The sequence below is a fragment of the Lissotriton helveticus genome, chromosome 1_1 (genome assembly GCF_964261635.1).
Source record: "Lissotriton helveticus chromosome 1_1, aLisHel1.1, whole genome shotgun sequence".
NCBI lineage: Eukaryota > Metazoa > Chordata > Amphibia > Caudata > Salamandridae > Lissotriton > Lissotriton helveticus.
The window spans coordinates 1,380,722,486-1,380,741,372 of record NC_136057.1 but is presented as its reverse complement, the minus strand read 5'-3'; the positions used below and the strand labels follow the sequence as shown (position 1 = coordinate 1,380,741,372).

Below are 18,887 nucleotides of genomic sequence, written 5' to 3'. Positions count from 1 at the left end.
AACTTCATGGTGGCCCTCCTCTGGGCATATGGGGGATCGCCTACTTTTCCCTGCACACAGGCAACTACCCGATTAGTGCAGCAGCCATCTCTTCACGCGTTGCTACAGGGATCCCATCGCCAGGAACCCCTACTGGACCGCCCTCCCTCCAAAGCTCTCATCTTCCTCACAGGGCATACTGGTCTTGGCATGCAGGCAGGTGCTGATGCGCCAGGCTCCAACGGCAGGTGGACTTGAAGTCCCTGGGTGATGTGCCCTCACCTTACTGGGAGAGTGGCAAGCCTTGGCCTCCAGAGCTGGTCACAGGCAGAAGTATTGCAGATCTTATTCTCCTCGCACAGCCTAACTGGCAGTTGAAAATGTTGGGGGCCTCGAACTCCCCTTCTTATACTCCATTTCTAGACACCAAATTTGATTTAGAGTCCCAGGGACTCATTAAATTATTTTTGGCATAGGGCATTGCCACAAGTCTTGCTGCTGCACTGCCCTACATCAAAAGAAAAGAGCAGGAATGCACTGTATCTATGAGATATGGCACATTCCCGTCCTCTTATATTGCGCCGGTGCACAAATGGCGGCCTAGCACCTACGCAGGCACTGTTGCACCATGGTGCAAGGGTGCCTGTGTTGAAATTAGGTTGTTTTTGTGCAGGATGGGACCCCTTCCTTCACCAAAAAAAACAACTGTCACACCACCCCTCGGGAGGCATAGGCTTTTGACGCAATCCCAGGTTTACCGCATGTTGTAAATATGGGAATGTGTCAAATGCCATGTGTGTTATGTGGGAACACCCACTGTAACGCCCATGATATGTTTCCCTATCGAGGTGTGAGGCAATGCAGTGACTTGCGCTGTGTTGTCTCACACCATATCTACAAGGCCATAAAAAGCCACGCAGGGTGGCTTTACATGGCCTTGTAGATATGGTTCTACAGTGTGTGCCACTGTAGCAGCATTAAAAGTGACGTTTCGGCAGCGCACCAGGCTTGTAAATAAGCCTCTGAGTCTTTGAAGTGTATGTTGGTCATCCACTTCCTTTTGAAGTCCCCTCTCCTCTGCCCTGCCCATGCTCCAGAAAGCAGTCCGTCACAGTAGGAACAACTCCAAATCTTATAGCCCCTTAACACAGACCATGGGAGTGACTAGAGGTTCACACCCGAATGTCAGCCAAAGTGATATGTGCATCTAAAGATTACCTAGCAAAACCAAAGGGGATGATGGACGGAGTGTTAAACATTGCAAGCACTTACCCCCAGTCAACTGATCTGGGTTTAATCCATCATCATTCTTTAGCTCACTCTGCCACCCCAGTTCAGACATGGCCGAATGCAAATCAGTCTGACCCTGTGCCTCATGGGAACAGTCCAGCCCGAAATGCCAAACCTTGTCTTCCCTGGACCGGAAACAAGCATCCTGGAACCCGTTTCGGGTTCATAACCATCATCAGCCAGGCTATCTTGAATCCAGTGGCAAAGTGAGCCAGGGACCCACGTTTGGGCATACCTTGCCAATTTAGGGCGAACTTAGCAAAACCAAAGGGGATGATATACGGAGTGTTAAACATTGCGAGCACCCACCCCCAGTCAACTGATCTGGGTTTAATCCATTATCATTCTTTAGCTCACTCCGCCACCCCAGTTCAGACATGGTTGTATGCAAATCAGTCTGACCATGTGCCTCATGGGAACAGTCCAGCCCGAACTGCCAAGCCATGTCTTCCCTGGACCGGAAACAAGCACGAGTTCATAACCCTCATCAGCCAGGCTATCTTGAATCCAGTGGCAAAGTGAGCAAGGGACCCTGGTCTGGGCGTAACCTGCCAACTTAGGGCGAACTGAGCAAAACCCAAGGGGATGATGGACGGAGTGTTAAACATTGCAAGCACTCACCCCCAGTCAACTGATCTGGGTTTAATCCATCATCATTCTTTAGCTCACTCCGCCATCCCAGTTCAGACATGGTCGTATGCAAATCAGTCTGACCATGTGCCTCATGGGAACAGACCAGCCTGAACTGCCAAGCCATGTCTTCCCTGGACCGGAAACAAGCACCCTGGGACTGGTTTCGAGTTCATAACCCTCATCAGCTAGGCTATCTTGAATCCAGTGGAAAAGTGAGCAAGGGACCCAGGTCTGGGCATACCCTGACAACTTAGGGCGAACTTAGCAAAAAATGATGATGGATTAAACCCAGATCAGTTGACTGGGGGTGAGTGCTTGCAATGTTCAACACTCCATCCATAATCCCCTTTGGTTTTGCTTTGTTCGCCCTAAGTTGGAAGGGTATGCCCAGTAGGGGTCCCTTGCTCACTTTGCCACTGGATTCATGCTAGCCTGGCTGATGATGGCTGATTAGCCGAAACCGGACCCAGGATTCTTGTTTCCGTTCCAGGGAAGACATGGCTTGGCAGTTCTGGCTGGACTGTTCCCATGAGGCATAGGGTCAGACTGATTTGCATATGGCCATGTCTGAACTGGGGTGGCGGAGTGAGCTAAAGACTACCCGGAAATCCAGACTTCAATATCGCCCGACAGACTAGGGAGCTGAGGTCTCCCCACCACAGGGACGTACCCTTCTGCTCGTTTGGTGTTTTTCATTTACCACGAAAACACCGGGAACAGGCAACGTTTGCCTTCCCCTTCTATCCCTTTCTTTTGATGAACCATTTGTGTAATTAGATGCACCTGTATCGACTACCGGGTTGGAATTATCACTGGCATACCGACTCCCGAGCTACAGACTGTTCTTTCACCACAGCCCTTAAGAGTCACAAGTTTAATTCCTTGTGACGAAACACGTGTCGGCTAGTTTTCTCTTTGTTTTGACCAAGCAATATTTGATAATAAAAAATCTCCGTAAAGATACTTCTGATGTCGACCTTCATATTTCTCTACTGAAAGTACTTTGATGAGTGGTTTTCACACTAAAACCAATTATGCAAAAAACGTGTGCACAGGACTTAGTTCAATTGTACAGTGGTGGCTCTGACCAACACACTTGCAGGGGTTGTTTTTGCTTGGGTTTGTTACCCCTGACCTGGCGGCACCGTATTCATCTGTTCACATTTCAAACTCCATTGCGTACGTGCTTGAGCACCATTTCTTCCTGTCATAATTCTAAACCCTTCAGAGGAACCAGTAAGCTAAAGAATGATGATGGATTAAACCCAGATCAGTTGACTGGGGGTGAGTGCTTGCAATGTTCAACACTCCGTCCATCATCCCCTTTGGTTTTGCTATCTACAGATTACACCAGGGCCTCAGCCCTACTCCTTACGATTCTCTTATTAGCCCAGGCCCCTTCCCAGTCACGGCTGGACTGGGAAATGAATCCAGCCCTTGCAAACTGCTAGGCACCTCCCTGGGGGGAGGGGGGTGGCGCAGCCGAGCTGTTTGTTAGGGCAGGTTCCGGACAAATTTGTTACAAGGGGCCGATATTGCCGGTCCCGGTAACAAATACAGCCCCCCAGGGACCCAAAACTGGCCCCCACCTTGGTGGCCCACCGAGGAAACGCCCAGTGCCTGCTACAGCCAGTCCGGCCCTGTTTCCAGTGACCTCTCTCTGAATCAAAGAGCACCCTTTTAAGTGTACTAAAGAGCCTGGCTCTCCCTTTGTCCAATGTGTTCCACCCAGCACAAGGAATGCAGCAATCCACAAATCTGTCTGGGGGAATCCTCTACCTCCTACCCCCATGTTCCTCCAATCAGCCCAGGGTCTCCCAAAATGGAACCCAGGGTGTCTTCCAAGTATTTTTACCTTTCACAGGCACAAGTATACCCAGAACATACTTCTAGCATACACGCGCTGCACGGCACTACATCCTTTATGGATTGTACTATTAATGGACATGCACACACCCTTCACATTCATGTAATGTACATGCACTGCACAGCACTGCATTATAACTTTATTGTGCTATTCATAGGTACATATACTTCCAGCATATGTGCACCATACACACACTGCACAGCACTCCACACCAAACTGAAGTAGGCCAGGGGTGAGTTGAGCACCCAGCAGCAGAACTTTATATGAGTGAGCCTGCAAGCCTGCAGGCTTCACTCCAGTGACACAGGTAAAATGTTCCTGTTCACTCCTACTGATCACTATATGGTAGGCTGCCACCAACCGCTTGTGCTGCTTAATGCCTAACAAAAGCAGTAGCCTTTCACCAGTATGAGGATAGACTTTGGATACCCCTCCTGGTCCAAAAAAATCAAAATCTGTGAGGCAGGTCTATGTCATGGTGCACATGCATGGTCCATGTTCATCCATGACAACAAAAATCAGTAATATGGATCCAGACATCATTACTGCTGGGGCACTCAGGGCAGGGGAGCCCGTCCATCACCATGAGAGGGATGTTTCTATGCCAACAAACCCAATTATGTGAAATTACAGCAAAATTATATGAGATTATGCAGAATTACATGAGGAATATAACCTAGTATTTAGCACTATTTTCTTATCGCAACATGCACCCTTGGGTCCAAAATAGACCTGAGGATGCATTTTGCAGTAAAAATAAATAAATAAATAAAAATTGCTCTAAATGCAACAGAACACAAATAGCAGCAGCCAGCAGCACTGTGGTTAGGTTTTTGAGACAAATTACTCATAAATATAAAAATGGGCATAATTCTCAGCAATTTTGCGTCAAAAGAGTAATGCGCAACCCCCCCCCCCCCAAGTTGTGATGGCCCTGAGCCATTGGGTGCAAATTGGTTCCTTAATTTTACTGACACTGGGGTCGGCTTTTGACATTTACGAGCTGGGCCCAGGGCACCATTCTTCAGAGGGGCTGATGGAGCTGTCTTCATTAAAGTCCTGCAGGCAGCAGCGTCCCTTGGCTCCAATTATTCAGATTAAATTGCTTTTAATCATTTTTTAGGCCGGAGCTACCAGACATTGCAGCTGTCTGGTATGCTTACGACTTCTTGTGGGCATTTGGAGAGCTTTCCTGGGAATGCATTTCATCCATTGCTTACTATTGGCTTTGTGGTTTGTAGCTCTCAGTTGCTTGCTTTCTATCTGCTGGCTTTATTTGTTTTAGGCTGTCCAGCTTGAGTTCATCTCTACCAAGACCATTCCTAGTTTACTGCGGTCTTCTGAGTACTCTGTAAAAAGGCCTTTAAATCTTGTTCTTATCCGGTCACATTTGCTGTGTGTTAAAAGACAGAGGTCAAATGTCATGCTCTTTCTTCTGAGGGAGCTTGGTGTTTACTTTTCTTTCGATGACTTCAAAGTGAGAGAATTTATGTGGCAATCCTGCTGAGTAGCCATGAGAGAGGAGAGGGTGTAGGATATTATTTTTTCTAGCACACAACTAAATTGAACTGTGCTGATGTTTTAGAATATATCAGAATTACTAAAGTACAAATGAAGCATATTTTTTTGCAATTCTGAAGAGCAGTGAAATTATATGCATGTACAAATGTAATGATCATTTCAACTGAAAATGTGTTTTCTGTAATGGCAGTGCGCTACCACACCAAGCAAACGCCACACTAAGCCACTCCATTCTACAATACTCCCCTCCAATCTATGCCCTTCAACTCAATGCCATGCCACTCCATTCTACGACATTCTACTACATGCCACTACAGTTTACTCCCCTCCACTCTAAGATACTTTACAATACACCACTCAACCCCACCCCACTCACTCCACAACACAACAAGCTGCTCTACTCTACGCCCCTCCACTCCAATCTGCCCATTTGACCCTACTCTAATCTATCCCACTCCACTCCAGTCTACCCTACTCCACTTCACTACAATTGACCCTAATCTACTCCACTTTATTCTACCCCACTTCACCCAATCAACCTCACTCCAATCTACCCCACTCTACTCTCTTTGATACCAATCTACACCAATCTACCTGAAACCATCCCACTCAAATCTAACCCACTCCTCTCCCATCTACCCCACTCCACTCATCTACCCCAATCCAACCCACTCCATCCCAATCTACCCCACTCCGCTCCAATCTACCCCACACCACCCCAATCTACTCCATTCCAATTTACTTCACTCCAATCTACTCCACTCTACCCACTGCAATCTACCGCAGTCTCCACTTTCCAGTCTAGCCCAATCAACTTAACCCCAGTCTATCCCACTACAATCTATCCCACCCCACTCCACCCAATCTACACCCACTCCACTCCGTTCTACCCCCAATCTACTCCACTCTAATCTTTGCCCATCTATCCTAATCCACCCCACCTAAATCTACCCCACCCCACCCCACTCTACCCTACTCTACTGCACTCCAATCTATCCCAATCTACCCCGCTCCACTCCAATCTAACCAATTCCACTTTAATCTACCACAATCTAGCCCATGCCAATCTATCCCTCTCCAAACTACCCCATCTACCCCCCCACTCCACTCTACCCGAATCCAGTTTACCCTGATCTACCCCACTCCATTTCAAGCTAACCTGTTCTAATCCACTCAATCTACACCACTTAAATGTACCCCACTCCACCCTAATCTACCCCACTCCACTCAACTCTACCCCATTGCACCCCCTATACTCATTCTTAATCTACTCCGCTCCAATCTCCAATTTATTCCAATCTATCCAACTCCACTACAATCCACCCCACACCACCCCAATCTGCCCCTCTCCACCCAAACACAATCTGGCCTAATCCACTCCAATCTACCTTACTCCACTCCAATCTACCCCATTCCACTAATCCACCCAATCTAACCCACTCCAGTCGTCCCCAAACGACCTCACTCCACTTTATCCAACTCCACTTCACTCTACACCACACCATTCTACCCTAATCTACCCCACTCCTCTAAACTCTACTCCACTGCACCCCACTATACTCATTCCTAATCTACTCTGCTCTAATGTCCACTTTACTCCAATCTATCCAAATCCACTACAATCCACCCCACCCCACCCCAATCTACCCCACTCCACCCAAACACAATCTGGCCTAATCCACCCAATCTACCCCACTACAATCTACCCCACTCCAGTCGTCCCAAACTACTTCACTCCACTTTATCCAACTCCACTCCACTCTACCCCACACCATTCTACCCCAATCTACCCTACTCCAATCCATCACAATCTACCCCACTCCACTCAACTTAACTCCAATCCACTGAATTTACCCCACTCCATTTTACCACACTCCACTCAAATCTACCCCACTCCAATTCAATCTAACCCACTCCACCCCACTCTGATCTATTTTATCCCACCCCAACCTACCCCATCCCAATCTTCTCCACTTCAGATTACTACACTCCAACCCCAATCTACCCCACACCACCCCCACTCAAGTTTACCCCATTTCAGTTCAATCTACCCCGCTACAGTCCAATCTATCCCAGTCTACCCTAATCTACCCCACTTCACTCCAAACTTCCCCACTCCATTCCAATCCAACTCACTCCAGTTTACTCCAATCTACCCCACTCCACCCCAATTTACCACACTCCACTCCACTCTAATCTACCCCAATCCACTCCAATCCAACCTACACAATACCCTCCACCCCATTCTACCCCAATCCACCCCACTCTTTCTCAGTGGTGGCCGGCATGACTCATGGGTGGCTGGGCGGGCGGGTCACGCAGTGGGGAGGGGGGTCATGCGAGGCTCGCGCATCTAAAAAAAAAAATCTTTAAAAACGTACTGTTGCACTGGGTCCCGCGTCTTCGCTTCTACCCTTCTCTGGACGGAAGCACAGCAAGGGCCGACTAACCAATCACAATGCTGCAATAAGTTGTTGTGATTGGTAGGCACCCAGGCTCCCCCGACTAATCCCAACGCTGCAATGCAGCGTCGTGACTGGTTTTGAGAGTCCTGGTTGGACGCTCAACCAGGTATATGCAGCCTGCATGGAGAATGGGGAAAGTGCGCATGACTGGTTTGGGCGGCCCGAGAGGGCAAACCAAACAGACATTGCGCACTTAGGAGTGGGTAAACCAATCCTCCGCTGCTCGGACAGCAGAGCAGACCCGCCTGCCTCCAAAGCAGCACGAAGCATAAAATGATAATAACTTATCATTTTATGCTTCTTCTTTGCACTGCTCAAAAGCAGTGGGGAGGCGACACTCCTCCGCCATAGCGAAGGAGCCGTCCCTGCTCTTTCTCAATCTACCCCTCTCCACTGCACTCCAATCTATCTCAATAATCCACACTTTGCCCTTTTCCGGCGGCCATTGTCGGTTGTGCAGCTGGCCATCATGATGTTCAGTCCCTTTGTAACCTCTGACCGCAGCAAGAACCGCAAGAGATACTTCAATGCGCCTTCCCATGTGCGCAGGAAGATAATGTCCTCTCCTCTGTCCATGGAGTTGAGGCAAAAGTACAATGTCCGTTCTATGCAAATCTGCAAGGATGATGAGGTCCAGGTCGTACGGGGACACTACAAAGGTCAGCAGATTGGCAAAGTAGTTCAGGTTAACAGAAAAAAGTATGTAATCTACATTGAGCGTGTAGAGCGTGAAAAGGCCAATGGAACAACTGTCCATGTTGAAATTCACCGTAGCAAGGTGGTGATCACCAGACTCAAGTTGGAAAAGGATCGCAAAAAGTTCTTGGAGTGCAAATCCAAATCTCAGCAAGTTGGCAAGGAGAAGGGCAAATATAAGGAAGAAACCATTGAAAAAATGCAAGAGTTAAATCGACTGCTGTAAAGAATCAATAAAAAAAACGTTGTCAATAATCCACACTTCACTCCACCCCAATCCACCACACTCCACTCTACCCCACTCCACCCCACCACACTCCACTATATCCCACTCCACTCTACCCAATCTATTCCAAGTCAATCTACCCCACTCCAATCTATCACACCAATCTACCCCACTCCAATCTATTCCATTCTACCCACCACACTTCAATCTATCCCACTCAGCTCCTCTCCAATCTATTCCATTCTACACCACTACAATCGACCCCAATCTACCCCAGCCCAGTCCACCTCACTCAATCCCAATCTACCCCATTCTAACCCACTCTACCCAATCTACCTCACTCCACTCTACTCCAATGTACCCCACTCCAAACTACTCCAATCTACATTCCACTCTTCCCCAATCTACCTCATTAAAATCTACCCCACCCCACCACTAACTTTTGGCCATATTGAACAGCAGCCACACTGGCGTACAACGATCTGCTGATGGAACATCTCTCTTTTGAGAGGTGAAGCGCGTGGTGGACCACCAGGTCCACCACGCGCTTTAAGCCACGTCGGTGAAGCCGCGGGCTGCAGTGTGTGTGTCCACCCAGCTGCTACCTTGAAAGACTGCAGACATTGACAGACTTAGTCGACATGACCGTTTTTTCCGTGGCCTGTCTGCGGCAAATATCCCTGCCGCACCAGTCGCACTCCCTTAAAGCCGGCCCTGTCTCCGAAGGAGATATAATCTTGCCTTAAAGAAAGATGAGTCTGTTCTTACTATCCAATCCTAGACCGTGTTGCTGAACGGATCACATTTCATTTGAGACAGAGGAACGATTTGCCCCTGAGCCCATCCAATTATTGGCCTCTCTGATTGAAGCATAACTTTGTATTAGGGAGAGGGCTGTATTTTTCTTTTGATACAATGCCATTCCTTGCCTCTTTACCAGGGTATGGAGGGTCACTCCACATTGGACTAAAGGACGGTCACCTCAGACGCCGTGTTATCCTTGGCCTCTCAGCTGGAGGGACCCATTGCTTGGTAGAGGGGAGCCTGGTCTAGTATATTGGCAGTGTCAGATGGGCCAGTCGAACAGGCCAGTGTGTGGGCAGGTTTCATAGCAGTGTGTGGGATTGTGTTGTAAACATTTTTAAATAAAGAGTAGGCGGCAGTAGCAAGGAGCACTGTGCAGGCTGTGGATGCTGCTATCTTATTGCATGCAGCGTGGATACACCATCACACTTCGTGGGTAGAAGAGCAGGGATTTGTCAATGTTTTTACGTTTTTGACCGGAAAGGAAGGTAGTTATTCTCACTGTTCACTGAAAGTAGCATGCACAATCCATATAGTTCCCCCCCCCTCAAGGACCATCCAGGCATGTCTTAAAAAGTAGAGAGTAGCTTGATTTAAAAATATGGGCCACTTTTTTTTACTGTCAAGTTCATAAATGTGGTCCATTTTTATTTTGGTGCCGGGCACTGGCTAGACTCACTGACTGACTCAAGCCACCATTAGTATTATTAAAAAAAAAAAATTTTGTAGAGCGCGTAGTCACCCGGAGGTATCCCAGCGCTAGGATCCCTACATCTGCGGGTCCGGGGGCAAACGGAAAGGGGGTGGAGGGAGGAAAGCAGACATAGATGGGGAGAATTAAGTTAAGGGAACAGGTGAGTTTTCAGGCGTTTCCTAAAACGTAAATAGTTCTGTTCTGTTCTCAGGTCTCGGGGGAGAGCATTCCAGAGGCGTGCGGTGTGGACCGAGAAGCATCTTCCACCCGAGCGAGCTTTCTTGAATCTGGGGAGGATGATAAAAGCCTCCTTGTCCGATCGGAGCGATCTTGAGGATTTGTACGGTTTGATAAATTTTCTTAGAATGGGGGGGCCTTGGTTCTGCAGTAGTTTGTGCGCCAGGCAGAGGGCTTTAAATATCACTCGTTTCCTCACTGGGAGCCAGTGAAGGAGAATCAATGCTGGTTTGGCTGAGGCTCTGGCAGGAGTGTTAGTGAGGATCCGGGCAGCGACATTTTGGATTCTCTGTAATTTATTCAGAGTTGCCTCGGGTGCGCCCAAGTAGATTGAGTTGCTATAATCCAGCCTGGAAAGTATTAGGCCTTGGACTAGTAGCTTTTGTGAGGTGGGAGGAAGTAAGGGCAAGATCTTTCTCATAGATTTCAAAAGCCCGAAGCAAGTCCCACCTACTTTTTTTGCCTGTGTGGGGAATGATAGGTCAGTTTCAATCCATACACCCAGGCTTTTAACTTCCTGTTTTGGGTCTGAGGGTGGGCCTAGACAGGGTGGCCAGATATTCTGGGGGAAGGTGAGCCCTTTCTGACCAAGGAGGAGGATGTCCGTCTTTGAACCATTCAGTTTTAAGGCTGAACTGTTCATCCATCCTTGTATTCGCGACAGGCAGTTGAATAAGTCCGCAGGTTGTTGGCTAGGGTGGGATATGGAGACAACAAGTTGTGTGTCATCCGCATAACTGATGATGCTCACTCCGAATGGGGTGACAACCTCCTCCAATGGGGACATGTAGATGTTAAACAATGTGGGGCTCAGGGAGGAGCCCTGAGGCACCCCACATTGGAGGGGTATTACGGAGGAGCAGGTGTTATTCTCCCAGATCTGGAAGGAACGTTGGGCCAGAAAGGAAGAAAGCCAGGAAAGAGCGGAGCCTTCAACACCGACCCTTTTGAGCCTTTTAATCAGGAGTTGGTGGTTGACGGTGTCGAAGGCCGCGCTCAGGTCGAGGAGGATCACTGCCACTGATCCTCCTTCGTCTAAGAGTGTTCTGGCCTCTTCCACCGCTGCCAGGAGGGTGATGTCAGTGCCCTGCCCTGGGCGGAAACCTGTCTGTGAGTTTTTTAACCGGTTATTGGATTCCAGAAACTGGGAAAGTATCTTATTTACCAGTTTCTCAGCAATCTTGCTGGTCCCGGGGAGAAGGGAGATTGGTCTGTAGTTGGCCAATTTCATCGGGTCCAAGGAGGGTTTCTTAAGAAGCGCTTTAACAACAGCCGCTTTCCAGCTAGGGGGGACGACTCCCTGTTGGAGAGAGGCGTTGATCAGCTGAGTGAGGGGAGGGATTATTATGGGAGCCACTTCCTTGAGGGTTGGTAGCGGGGTGGGGTCCCTAGGCGAGCCGCTTTTGATGGTTTTTAGCGTATTTCCGACTTCTTCGATGGTTAATTGTCCCCAGGAGGATAGGCGTGGGGAGATGGAAGTGTCGGGGGGGGTCGTTTTCCGTGGGTCGGTTTTGTAGGGGGGATTGAATCGAGGATTTTTTGAATCTTTTCTTGGAAAAAGCTAGCTAGCTGCTGGCATTTTTCCTGGTCTGCTTTGGGGTCTGGGGGGTTTCTAGGGCCGGGGTCTGGGACCTTAAGAAGTTCCTTCAAGATGGTAAAAGATTCTTTACTAGAGCAGGCGGACTTTTCAATTCTTTCCTGAAAGAATAGACTTTTTGCTTTGCCAATGGAGATTTTGTAGGTTAGTAGGGAGGAGCGATAGGCATCCTTGTTTGTTTCGGATTTCTCCTTTCTCCAGGATCGCTCAGTTCTCTTACATTCTTGACGTAGCGATTTCAGCTCTGGGGTGTACCACGGAGCAGAAGGCATTCGTTTGGTCTGTTTGAGGGTAGCTGTTTTGGGGAGGAGTGTGTCCAAAGAGGCTGTGATCCAGGAGCTGAATTGTTTATCGGCCGTGACAGGGTCAGTTGAGAGCGTTGGAATAGAATTTGAGAGAGTGGTGGCCCATTCGGATGGTACGAGTTTGTGCCAACGTCTATCCATGACCTTGATTTTCATGGGTTGGAGGGGGACGGTGGGAGAATCCCAAAAGATGGGGATAAGAAAATGGTCAGTCCATGGCAGGGGCCAAGGATGGCAGGTGGTGATATTGGCGATATTGGTGAGAACAGGGTCTAGAAGATGTCCCTTGTCGTGGGTGGGTTCGTTGTTAACCAACCGGATGTTGAATGACATTAGGTCCAGGAGAAGGTCGGACGCAGTCCGATCAGAGGGGTCTGTGAAATGAAGGTTAAGATCACCTACAAGGAGAAAGTTCGAAGCGGAGGAGGCTAGTTGTGATACCGTTTCGGTGACAGCATTCAGGAATTTCCCGGGATTACCCGGAGGGCGGTAAATTAGTATTCCCGAAAGGGAGTGCGTCGGGGAGGTTTGGAGGGAAAAATAGCAGCTTTCAGAGTCTTCAATATTGGCATCGTTTGTTCTACAGATAAGATGTTCTCTGTAGATAATGGCCAGACCGCCTCCTCTCCCTCTGGGTCTATGCAGAGTTTGAATGAGGTAACCTGGGGGGAGGGCGATGACAATATCTGAATCAGAACTGTCAGTAAGCCAGGTTTCCGTGAGAAATAGTGCATCTATGCCTTGGTCTTGTATCATCAGATTGATTTCATATGCGTGTTTAGGGAGGGAGCGACAGTTGAGGAGGGCCAGTTGAAGACCTGGTTTGGATGGGGCTTGCGTAACTGGGTTGCAGCGCGTGCATTCGGTGAAGGGTTTCCGGCAGAGTCCCTGGGCCTGGGTCCGTCCGGGCCCGGACGGGCCCAGACGGGCTTGCCTTGGGCGCGCCTTCGGCACGCTGACGGCGCGCCCGCTGCGCCCGTCCGCTGCGCGTATGTGGGATGCACATGTTTAAAAAGGCGAATGAGGCGTGGCCTCGAGCGAGTGGGCGTGGCCACAGGACCGGCTCACTCGCAGCTGGCGGCGATGATCAGGGTGTTCCCTCTGCAGCGTTAGCTCTGCTGCGTGGGGACAGGAGAAGCGATCTTAAGCCCACATAGGATTAATCAGGTGAGAAAGGGAAGTGGCAGTGACACAGTATAACACAACAAAGTTTTTAAAATCAACAGAGTTTCAAGTTATAAAAAAGCGCTCCCGGCTGTGCCTCAGGAGTAGTGATCTGACAAGAGCTCGTGATCAGCTCTGCTTAAGAAGACGAATGGGGCGTGGCCTCGAGCGAGTGGGCGTGGCCACAGGACCGGCTCACTCGCAGCTGGCGGCGATGATCAGGGCGTTCCCTCTGCAGCGTTAGCTCTGCTGCGTGGGGACAGGAGAAGCGATCTTAAGCCCACATAGGATTAATCAGGTGAGAAAGGGAAGTGCACCTTTGGTAGCTGAGCACAAGACAGATCTTTCAAAAGTTCAGTAAGCAGGTGGGTTTTGTGCTTTAAATGGACAGGTACTGTCCAGTACTGATTATCTGCACTTCTTTATTTTGAAAAGTAGAGTACCTGTACTTCTCAGCCCTTGTGCAATAAATGTAATAGAAGCAAACACATACTCTTAATAGGAGCAAACACGTACTCTAAATATAACCCAGGGAGACAGCTGCGTTCCTTCTCTCAATTACTGATGCAGACCCCTAGGTTCAACTGCCAAAGGCTTGGCGGGGGCTCTTTTGTTAGGAAAGCTGGCTTGGCCTGGAACGCACTGCCATTGGCATTGCAAGGCATCCAGGATCCTATAATCTTTAAGAAAAAATTAAAAACCCTTCTTTTCTAGTTACTGCTTGGCTTTAGCTTCCTTTTCCAATGCACGCGCCAGGAAACTCTGTTGAGTAGCTGTGCGCAGTACAAATAAATATAACATATAGCACAACATAACATTTAACATATAGTGAGTATATGCACTCTATATTTAGTACTAGTAGTCAAATATTTATTTTGAAGAAACATCTTATATTTCCATTTAAAGAACTGAGCAGTATACCATACGAGACTAGTGCCCAACAATTTCCGATAAAAAGCAAGTATTGGCAAAGCAAATACCACACGTCTATGCAAGAACTATTGATAGCCATGTTGTTCACCAGCATGGCTGCTGTTCAGAAGAGTGGAGTGTCGTAGAGTGGAGTGTCACGAAATTGTAGAATGCTGTGGTGTAGAATAGAGTGGTGCAGAGTAGACTAGCGTAGCGTAAAGTGCAGTGGTGTAGAGTGGGATAGAATGCAGTGGCGTAGAGTGCAGTGGTGTAGAGTGGGATAGAATGCAGTGGCGTAGAGTGCAGTGGTGTAGAGTACAGGTGCGTAGAGTACTTTGGCTTAGAGTGCAGTGGTGCTGAGTGGAGTGGCATAGAGTGCCGTGGCTTGGAGTGGTGCAGGGTAAAGTGAAGTAGAGTACAGTGAAGTAGAGTAGAGAACGGTGGCATAGAGTAGAATGCTACAGAGCAGAGTGGCGTATAGTGCAGTGCCATATTTTTATTCCCCACGTTTTTGGTTACATGGCACGTGCACCACAAGCTAAGCGAATAAAAATAGTAGTAAGCCCCTGGAATGCTCTCTCTTTGTTTTATGTTCGGTGGCCATAATAAGATCACATGAAAAATGAGTAGGCTATTGTTTCTCAGAAGACGGTTCAGTGAGGGGCAGCAGCAATAATACGTTGTTAAATATCACTCAGTACGGACTGAAAATGTGGTGCAGATTTCGAGCTCTGGCAGACAGCTAAATCAGGCTACGATCAGACCGAGAAAGATTGTGGGCTGGTGGCACGGTGATATGCTGCAGCTCTTATTCATAATTTACGTTTAGATTTTTTTTTTTAGTTATTTCGTATAATGCAAGCATAAGCTTCAAGGAGCAGTGGAGACCTTTACTTAAAATGTTCCTGAGCCTTTAAATGGTTTGCTATGTAAATGATACAGGAAATGGCAAGTACAAATGTGATAAGACTCTTTCAAATAGGAAACAATAAATAAATAAAAAAATAAAATAAATAAATAAATAAATAAATTGACAAATAGGAAACAGGTTATTTCTTGGATGTGTGTGTGTCACTATGGTGCATCAGAATATATCGCTGCATTATCCATCAGTGGTTTTAAAGCGTTAACTTTTCCCCCACCTATAATACCCTGACAGCACTGTAGTGAGTAACACAAGAGATGTTAGTTTGTCATGTGCATGGCCGATACTGTATGTGGAGCAACATAATTGATTATTACCCCTTATATGAGGCAGATAAATTCTTGAAGGTGGTCTCAGATTTGATGCTTGGGAATAATGAGGCAAAGTAAAGAAGTAAAGTGCTTTGCTTAGGATCAAACAATTTGGTCATGTGACTAAGCCAGGATTTGAAATCAAGTTTCCCTACTATATACACATTCTGATATTCAGCCTCAGGATGGGTATCCTCTTCTCTCTCCCATTCAACACAAAATGGCAATGTTTTGTGTTTCGTTCGGGAGCTAAATTAGTAGTGTTAAATTAAAAAACACATTCCATTATTAATTGAAGTTGAAACAAAACTACTCACTTAAGGGAAGTCAGAGTATTTCTTTAATTTTGTTATCACTGACACCCCCATACTTAAAGACTGACATTAGGAGAGGTAAACACTCAATAACAGCAAACAACCGGTGCTATCAAAATAAAGAAACTCCCTCACAGAGTTAAATGCCTTCACAGAGAAAGAGGTGAAGGCGCAGAGCTCAGCTGCACACGGACGGCAGTTCAGATGGCTGGTTGGGCTTTATACATTTTTTGATTAGCTGCTGGCGCTGGGGCAATAATTGATCACATTGTTTTAATTTTTTGATTACTTGCTGGGGTTGGGACAGGGGGCTGACGAGCTGATCGTAAATAAGCTGTGAAGTAAAGTGCATTCTTCTCAGCACTCAATGGCATACTCCCAATGAGCCCATCTGAATTCCCCCAGGTTGTAATAAAAACATTCTGAAAGACGTGCTGCACAGTGCTGTTTGCTGACACCTCATCTTCTACTCAGGTGGGGGTTGGACGGTCATGGCCTTTGAGAATTAGGTGCGAGAGAGTAGGGAAGATTTGGCTCGTTCTGGGCTCGACAGAATGTCTCAAGCTGAGGCAGAGCCAGGCATCCGGCCTGAGACTTCTGTGGTGTATGTTTGTGTTAGTAAATGTTTTTTTCTATAGCACAAACCTAGCCAAAAGGTAGCGGAGGTTCTGTCTAAGTGTTTGCGTGCGTGTGTGTTTATCAACTAAAAGCTAGGGTTGTGCAAAGTTTACTTCTGGCAACTAACTTTAGGAGTTTTTTCAAGTGGTGAAAAAATCCCACACAGGTTTTTTGCTGGAGAATTCTCAAGGAAAAAATACAATTTGTTTTGATTTCAAAAAGTTTTATTGGATATTTCAGTACAAACAAATTACGATGTGCATATACTCCGTGTGCAGGTAGAAATACAATCAAAACATAGGTAAAATCATAATATTATAATCCTGATAATCACGACACATTACAATGGTGTTATTATGGTGGACATTGTTACTTCATTTGTGTCCGGGTACTATCCGGACATCACATCTATCGTTGTTAGACCTTACTAAGGCGAAGGCCAAGGAGAAAGGAAAAGGAAGAGAAGGAAAGAATAGAAAGAGAGAAGGAGAACAAAGAGAGGGTGGTGCACCATGGTACAACAAAAAGGGTCTGACCGTTTCAGCATGACACGAGATGTGTTGTGTTAGCAGTATGTGAGTGTCCAAGGACCCTGGAGAGTTCACGGAGGCTTATGGGCGCTGAAATAGTTATCGAGCGTGTTCCACATTTTTCTTCGTGCGGGCCGCCAGGGCGTGTTTTGGAGAGTAATGTTGTCTGCCCCTCGGAGGTTAATCACCCAGTTCAACCAGCAAGCATAACTAGCCGTTTTGGTGTCCTTCCAGTTGTTTAGTATCACCTTAACAGCCGCCATGAGAAGGAGATCTAGCAGGGCTCTATCTGGTTCAGGAAGCTGTGTTTCTTTAACAAAACCGAAGACAAGGTAAGGGAGTTCTTTGGTGGGCAAGATATTGAATACTTTACGGATAAAACCAAATACTCTGTCCCAATATGTTGAGACGCAGTCGCATTAGAGGATAAGATGGTTTAAGTCTCCCTCCGCACGCTTGCAGTTTCAGCAGAAGGCGTCGGAGCTGATTTTGTGGGCAAAGAGGCGAGCGGGCGTCCAGAAAACTCTGTGCATGAGCCAGTATTTGGTTTGTGATAAGGTAGGGCTTTTTTATGACTCATACATGATTTCCATGCCATGGACCACTCCGGCTCAGAGATGTGAAAAGAGGCGAGAGAGGACCAAAACTGTGTGGAGCTTTCGTTCAGTCTGGAAGATTGTGGGCTTAGCAGTTTGTACATCCTGGTGACTTAACTTATTCAGGCTGGAGAAGTATGTAAGAAGGTCTGGGGGTGTGGGGGACAATCCCGCTTTTGTGATGGCTGTAAATCGGAGTCATTGATCCCAAATTTCGATTGGAGTCCTGCAAAGGGAAGGGGGTAGGCACCATCGTAGAGTTGGTGAGGGAAGAGGATACCACTCCGAATCCAGGAATGGTTATACAGGGACTTGCCTTTATATGTGATGATAGGGTTCTTCCAGATCGATTCCCATCTAGAGCGCCTTATTGTTGTGTCAAGCAGTTTATCGATTTTAAGTAGGGCCCGCTTAATATTAATAAATAAAGATTTCGAGCAAGGGATTTTGTTCTCCCTCATTGATAGGACCGAGATGGGATGAATATCTCCCAGGAGGGCTTTTTCTATATCCAGCCACACAGGTGAGTAGCCCACGGGGGGCAGCCAATAGGATCCTTGTTTGGCTAAGAAGGCTATTTGGTACCTCTTAAAGTCCGGGAGGTTGACTCCACCCAGGGCCTTATCTAGTCTAAGCTTCTGAAGGCTAATTCTTGCCTTCTTTCCCTTCCAGATGAAGCTCGTAAGAGCCTTTTCCAGTTTATGGTGGAATTCTTGAGATAATATCAGTAAGAGCATAGTGACAAGGTAGTTTACCAGCGGCGCGATCATCATCTTGATGGTCTCCAGTCTGCCCCACCAAGTAATAAATCGAGGTGACCAACCATCTAGCTGCTTTTTGATTTTCTCCAGGGTCAGGGATTCATTATGTTGGAGAGTCTCAATAGTGGAGCTGCCAAATTCAATTCCCAGGTATTTGATGTAACTGTTTTGCCAACAGAGCCCAGAAGTGCCTAACGCCTCCCTATTGGTGAAGATGTTTAGAGGTTTAACTTCGGATTTGTCTCGGTTTAGCTTATAACGCGAGTGCAGGGAGTAGGAGTCAATAGATTTCATCAGTGCTGCTATAGAGATGTCTGGCTGTTCTGTGACCAGCAAGATGTCGTCTGCCTAGGCCGCAAGTTTTACTCTCTCGTCACCGAATGCAATCCCACTAATATCACTATTTTGTTTTATCTCACAGAGGAGTGGCTCCAAGGCCAGT

The 18,887-nt window shown here is 47.4% G+C and overlaps 1 long non-coding RNA gene and 1 pseudogene across 7 annotated transcripts in view; one reads left to right on the top strand and one right to left on the bottom strand.

The window, feature by feature from the left end:
• Positions 1-18,887, bottom strand: part of LOC144825091 (uncharacterized) — a 1,621,997-nt gene that overhangs the window by 1,523,123 nt on the left and 79,987 nt on the right. The gene's annotated exons all lie outside the window — the stretch shown is intronic.
• Positions 8,198-8,703, top strand: LOC144773046 (large ribosomal subunit protein uL24 pseudogene; annotated as a pseudogene).